Source organism: Bison bison, unplaced genomic scaffold (assembly GCF_000754665.1).
Source record: "Bison bison bison isolate TAMUID 2011002044 unplaced genomic scaffold, Bison_UMD1.0 scf7180017864473, whole genome shotgun sequence".
NCBI classification, from domain to species: domain Eukaryota; kingdom Metazoa; phylum Chordata; class Mammalia; order Artiodactyla; family Bovidae; genus Bison; species Bison bison.
Genome location: NW_011495034.1, coordinates 12,283,291 through 12,290,354, shown reverse-complemented (window position 1 = coordinate 12,290,354; position 7,064 = coordinate 12,283,291). Strand labels below are relative to the sequence as shown.

Genomic DNA, 7,064 nt, shown 5'->3' with positions numbered 1-7,064 from the left:
ATGATTTCTCTGTAGCATGTGATGTTGTTTGATTCATTTTACCCACAGTAGAACTTTCAGAATTGGAGTCAATCCTCTCAAACCCTGCCGTTGTTTTATCAACTAAGCTTATGTAATATTCTAAATCCTTAAGCCTCAACCTCTAACACCTGTTTATCAGGGGCTTGCCAAGCCAGCAGGGGATACGTTGGTTTGCTCCAGCAGCTACGCCATATCAAGAACAGCTACTATGATTTGAGTTATCATCTGATTAAGTTTACAATAATCAACCATCATTCTCTGTGATCCATTATCAGCCAAATAGCAAATACAGATTTGGTAGAAATCACCACCCAAACCTCCCAAGCCTTTGATGGTGACACTAATCTCCGCAGTACCTGTAAGACTGCAGTATTACTGTTGGTTTACTAATTGGGGAAGTTTTAATGGCATCCATTTGCTCTCTCCTACTATTAACAGTTCTCATTTCACAGGTCACAGAACCAACTTGGGGCTTCTGCCAGTTGCTGAATGGCAAAGTAAATCTAGAGTTGGAGAATTAGTCGGAAGGTGGGTTCAGGAACTCACCAGACACACAGATTAACATGAGTCAAAAGTTCTTTGATCCCTTGACGTCATGTCAAGGGTGGACCTTGACATTCTGACTGGTAGACCACAGTAGTATTTTGTGTCTCTAGGAAACAGTGTCAGCTCGGAGCCAGAATCATGACACCTGACCCATCTCCTTGCTCTGGTGCACAGTTACCGTGGGAAATAGCCACAGGTCCCTAATCAGAAGGCTGTGAGGAGTGTTGTTGCAGAAACTTTGCCTATGTAGCAGCGTTTCCCCTTAGGTAACTCAACATTTAAGGATCCCTCTTTTAAGGGATCCTTCATTGAAGAGGCTCTGTATTTGTCAAAAGGATCAAGGCTGGTTGAAAGAATGTGACTCCATTATGGTGATTCAAGTCAGACCTCCATTGATCAGATCTCAGGCTTTTCTATTTATACAAAATGGAGTACGACTTTAGTGGAATGTCCATCCACTTCCATTCTAGGGACACCACAGTCAATCACCAATGCCAAAGATTTCTGTAGGTCAGGCTGTTCTTATGAGGAGTTCAGCTCAGCTGTTCCCCATAGAAACCGTGGCTGTGCTCTCTCCGGCAATCAAGTACATTGAAAGGGAAGATTTTGAATGCTGTCATCTCAACCAGTGTAAAGAGAAGGACCATCTGCTATGAACCTTGGCCCCATGCAGGAGTGATTACTGCTTGAGGACAGAAAGCAGAGGGGCATGCCCTCTGACTGGATCCAGAAGGAGAGAGGAGAAAACCCCCTGTATCTGAACAGAGGAGTGAAAAAAGATGAATGGATGGAGCCTGAACCTGGCTTCGGGGGCCAGTTACTCTCCCACCATGTGACTTGGCTCAAACTCCATAGATGTAAGTCTGAGCCAAATTGCCCCTACTTCTGTCTTGGGGAAGGGCAGGGTAAGAAGATGGAGAGAGGCAACATTTCTAATCCTAGCATTCACCCAGATGAGAAAAGGGTACAGACCCCTTCCTACATGGAAACAAGACTGCTAGTATGAGTCCGGATGAAAGCGTAGGGTTTGGATCAGCTGAAATGACAGGTTTCACGTGCTTGACCTAGGGGGAAAGAGGATTCAGGAGCACAAAGGCAGGAGAGGGTGGCAAAGGGGTTCTCTGGTTCTGACAAGTGACCTGCACCCCACTAAAGCTCCTGTCCCAGGAGAGGGCTAGGTGACAATAAGGACCCAAAGCCTGACTTGTGATACAAAGTGTACCTGGGGTCAGAACTTACAGTATTTAGGACAAAAGAAGTAATTTTAAAGCAATTTCCAGTCTGTAAGCAGAAATTTCCTCAAGTGTCTCCAAATTTTATTAGCCGAAAATTAGACAGCTATTCCCTAATCACCTCAACCCCTAGAAATGTGGCCCTTCGGGCAAGTTTGCCCTGAAGTTGCAGTTATGCAAAAATATGCCATTTATGTAACAATGAGTTTTAGATAATTCTCTACTTCCCTGGTGGCTCAGTCGGTACAGAATCCACCTGCAATGCAGGAGGCTGCCTGCAATCGGGAAGATCTCCCAGGGAAGAAAATGACAACCAACTCCAATATTCTTGCCTGGAGAGTCCCGTGGACAGAGGAGCCAGATGGGCTACAGTCCATGAGGTCACAAGTGTCAGACACGACCTAGCAACTAAGCCACCACCACCTACAACATTAGTCCTTCTGCAGGAAATGTTCATGTGGCTATTAAATATTCACTAAAACTTTAACTTTTATTTTTATACATCCCAGAATGAAAAAAAAAGGCAAGAAATACATTTCCTGGTACCAAACCATAAATTTCAATTCAGTTCAAGAAGCTGAAAGAATAGGACCCCTGCCTCCAAGGGACCCAAAAAGCAGCAGGGGCTCCGCTTTGAAAAAGAGGCTAAGAATAAAGCGGGCACAGCAAATAACAGCTCTGGGCAGGACAGAAACCAGTCAAACTCTTGCCAAAAATTATTGCATTAAATGCTAACCCCTACTTTAAGGTGGCAACCACAATTTAGTTTTTGAATCCTTCCCTTTATAAGTAGGGCTTCCTGCTACTTTCTGAGAAATGGAAGCTCTTCTGTTTGCAAGATGATTTATTATTATTTTTTTTTTTTACAAGAGCCAGAATTTAAGACTGGCATCAAAACCCAGCCAACTTAAGGCTAGGGAGAAGACAGTAACACTGGTTATTTTATCCAAAGATGAGCCAGTCACATTTTTGGTACATCAATGCCATGTTTGCCTGAGAACAAATTTAGGAAGCCTGGCTGCACGCATATCTCCTATTTGTGACTTCTCTGCATGATTGGATGGTATTGGCAATGATCTGGAACAGTCACCAGGGGATGCTTCCCCTAAGAACAGCATAGTTAAGTGGCATTTCTATGGTGTTCTTTTTCATAGTGACAAATGGACCCGAGGTGGATGAAATTGCATGGAGCCCCACATGACCAGCTGTGTCCAAGCAGAGATTTAGCAGGAGGATGTAGAAAATGCTTTTGTTCAAGGAGAGAAATTTCACAGTGGAGATAGATGGTAGGGGCAGGGGAGCTGGAATGTTGTGTTTTAAAACATTCAGGAGATCAAAATAGGTATGCAAGCTCGGAAGATCCTTCAGGAATAGCAGAAATAATGGCACATACTCTTCATTGTGGGATACTTTAAAATGACTAATAAAATCTTCCCTTTGACATATTTTCAAAGCCTTCGGAAATGAAAACAGTTTCTTCATTAATGGTCAATTTCAACTGTGTTTGAAAGAAAATGTATAATGCCATTAATATGGGAATTGTATGATCTAAGCCACCCAGCATTAAAAATAGGTGAGAATGACATTCAGTTTTGAAGCTTAACTTTGAATGGGTGCTCAGTCTTCCTAAAATATAACCTAATGATTAGACATGCTGATCGTTCCTCTGTGAAGAAAGTTATAGCCTCATGGAAATACAAACCATCTCTTTAATCGTAAGCATTCTAAAGAAAAAAAATAATTGATTATTAAGGGAAAAGGAGTTGAGTTTGGGGGTGGGAATGCAGAAAAGAAATATCTACAACTGAAATAAAAGATGAGAAATAAAACACATTTAGGCAAAACTTATGGTCCCAGGACCTAGGATTATTCTATGAGGCCACATAGAATAAAACATTATTCTATGTTTTTTGTTTTCCGTTTCTCCATAGTTACGTTGGGCTTCCCTGGTGGCTCAGATGGTAAAGCATCTGCCTGCAGTGCTGGAGACCTGGGTTCGATCCCTGGGTCAGGAATATCCCCTGGAGAAGGAAATGGCAATCCAGTCCAGTATTCTTGTCTGGAAAATCCCATGGATGGAGGAGCCTGACAGGCTATAGTCCATGAGGTCAAAAAGAGTGGGACACGACTGAGCGACTTCACTTTTTTTTTTCTTTGTGGCTCAGCTGGTAAAGAGTCTGCCTGTAATTCGGGAGACGTGGGTTTAATCCCTGGGTTGGGAAGATTCCCTGGAGAAGGGAAATGCTACCCACTCCAGTATTCTGGCCTGGAGAATTCTATGGACTGCACAGTCCATGGGCTGTGAAGAGTTGGACACGACTGAGTGACTTTCACTTTCATAGTTACATAGGCCCATACTCCCTATGTATATATGATTATACATCATATAGCTTTTTAAATTTTATATTCTAATAACCCCCTTTCTTTTAATTCTTCCCTTAGCAGAAGCCACTGGGGGAAAAAAATTCTTAAAAATAAAATATCTGCATATACACAAACGATACAATTTGTGTTTCATATTCCTCATGAGGATCATAAACACAGTTTTTGGCTGATTAAACTTCAGTCTCTCTTCCTTACAGCCCAAGAGTCTAGAATAGTTCCTGGCACATAGTAAATAAAAGCTTCTCTAACCTGGAGTCCCAAGAAAGCAGAGACTGAGATAAAGAACTTTTTGTTTGTTTGTTTATTTTTTAGTAACTACTATTGTTTATTTATTTGGCCACATGGCTTGTGGGAATCTTAGTTCCCTGACTAGGAATCAAACCTGTGCCCTCGGCAATGAAAGTGCAGAGTCTACTTTCATTGGACTGCCAGAGAATTCTGGAGACGAAGACTTTAAATGTAACTACTTTACTGGTGAAAGAAATCCCAGAAGAGCAAAAGTGAGGGGAAGGGGTTCAGAGGGCAAATGTTGGCCTGATTGTTGAAGACCATCCTTTGCTAAGTGTAGAAACTGTCTCTCAAAATAATCTTCTGAAAGAGGAAGAAAGAAGACTTCATCTCTGGATCCCATCTCCCACTGGTCTCCCTTATGTTTCTGAGCTGTGCATGTACGAGACCTCCCAGAGTCCCCACCTCGTGGTCAATAGAAAAGCTGTGGGTAGGTGGTGCCCGGAGGAAGTTGGAAAGAGCTCACGCAGAAGAGAGGGTGGGAAGTGGTACCTAAGAGGAGTCTAACACCATACTCAGTAAATGCTTGCCAAAAGGATAGAATTGTATTACAATAGTAATAGAGTCATAGATTGAAGAGGAGTAAAAAGTCCTTAGCAATTCGATATCACAATCATCCATAATTTAATGAAGAAAAGACACAGGTTCTGCTTGGTTTTTTTCCCAAGCTTTTGTCTGTTTATTCAAACACAATGTGTCTTAAGGAGTTTAGAAACAGGCTGGAGACACCATTATCCTTTGAATAACGCAGAGAGCCACTGAAAAGGGAATCAGCGCCACGGTAGGTTGTAACACTGGTGTATTAAGTCCCTATCCATATTCCTGGACTGTAAACACGGGGAACCAAAGTATCAGAGGTAGCACTGCTGCTGCTAAGTCGCTTCAGTCGTGTCTGACTCTGTGCGACCCCATAGACGGCAGTCCGCCAGGCTCCCCCATCCCTGGGATTCTCCAGCAAGAACACAGCGGGTATCAAACAGAACCAGACAAACCCTTTGTTCTGTCTTCCTCGCTTATGCAATCAACGCACACTTAAGCAAAACTGAATTCCTCGTTAAGCAAACATTTTTGCATGAGCTGCCTTCTCTTTATCTTTCTGTGCCTTCATCTTTTGCTTGACTTGCAGCAATTCTGCCTGGATAGCTGTATCTTCTGGTGCTATCTCCTGAGCTTTCTTAAAATCAGCCAATGCTTGAACATATTCTTTTAATCCTTGCCATCCTTCAGCTCTACGGTACAGTGCTTTGGTATTTGATGGGTCTATTTCAAGGGCCTCCAAACAGCTATCGACTGCACCCTGCCGATCGGACATCTTCAGTTTGTAAGCGCTGACATTCAGCATGCAGCTCAAAGGGACAGGCTACAGCTTTGCTCCATTTGCGTCCTCAGCAGCAGCCCTAGAGCCTTCCACATACCTTAAAAATTTTGTGTATTTTTTAATGGCCATCTTCCAGTTCTGGGATTTGAAAAATGTATTTCCAATGTTTTTTAAGTCTTCTGATATTAACACAATTTTATCTACATCTTTTAAATCCACATCCGCAACCTCGGGGAAATCTGGGTGACTGTCACCAGATCCATCCCTTGGGAATATTTCCCAATCATCACCTTCTTTCAGTTCTCCACATTCTGCAATAACACAAAATTTGGCAGGTTTTTCACCTTTCACCTCCACATTTTCCAGAATCTTTGCCACACCCATTCTTTAATCCCTTGGCCAAACACTATGTGCTTCCCATCCAAGTGTGGAGTCAGAACCGTGGTGATGAACTGGAAGCCGTTGGTGTTGCTGCCTGCTTGGCCATGCTCAGCAATCCCTCCTCGTCACGCTTATAACAGAAATTTTCACCTTCAAGTTTTTCACCATAAATGCTTTCTCCACCTGTCCTATTCTGATTTGAGAAGTCTCCACCCTGAATCATCAAGTTTTTAGTATTTCAATGCAAAGGACATCCTTTGAAACAGGGAGGTTTTCCAGTGGTGGGTCCAGTGCTTTTTTCTCCTGTATACAATGCACAAAAATTCTGCAGTTTTGGGTATAATATCTGCAAACAATTCTAAGACAATTCAACCAACTTGCTCCCCTCCGATGTCCACATTGAAGAAGACTCGGAGGTTACTGGGGTTGGAGAGCTTAGCCTGGGGGATGGATGCAACATTGTGGCTTTAAGACGCATGTATGACCACCTCGTAACACCGCGTGGTCACTGGACAGCTCGAACCCTAAAGTCGCAAGGTCCACCCACAGGTTCTGTTTTAAAAGAACTTGTTTCATGGAAGAATTTTAATATTGGCTGATTTTTGAAGCAGTTTTCTGACTATCAGCTCAGTCTAACTAGAGCTGATTAACTGGGGACCTGCAGCAATATGCCAAAAAACTCACAGCACCTGCCCCTCAATTGGATTAAAGAAAAATCGTTCCTAAAAGCACGGAGCAAATCACACATTTCCACGAGCATCATCAGCAAGTATCTGCTAAGTTAACTTAAGTGATTCTTCAAATTTGCCACTGTCACCTGCAAGACTTCACATGGAGTCATCCTTCCCCATCCCATCACCCCTTTGTGACTATGACCCATCCTTCAAACCTAC

General features: G+C 42.8%; 1 pseudogene; it reads right to left on the bottom strand.

The window, feature by feature from the left end:
• Positions 1 to 5,444: 5,444 nt before the first annotated feature.
• LOC105004365 overlaps positions 5,445 to 7,064 on the bottom strand; it is a 1,981-nt pseudogene continuing 361 nt past the window's right edge.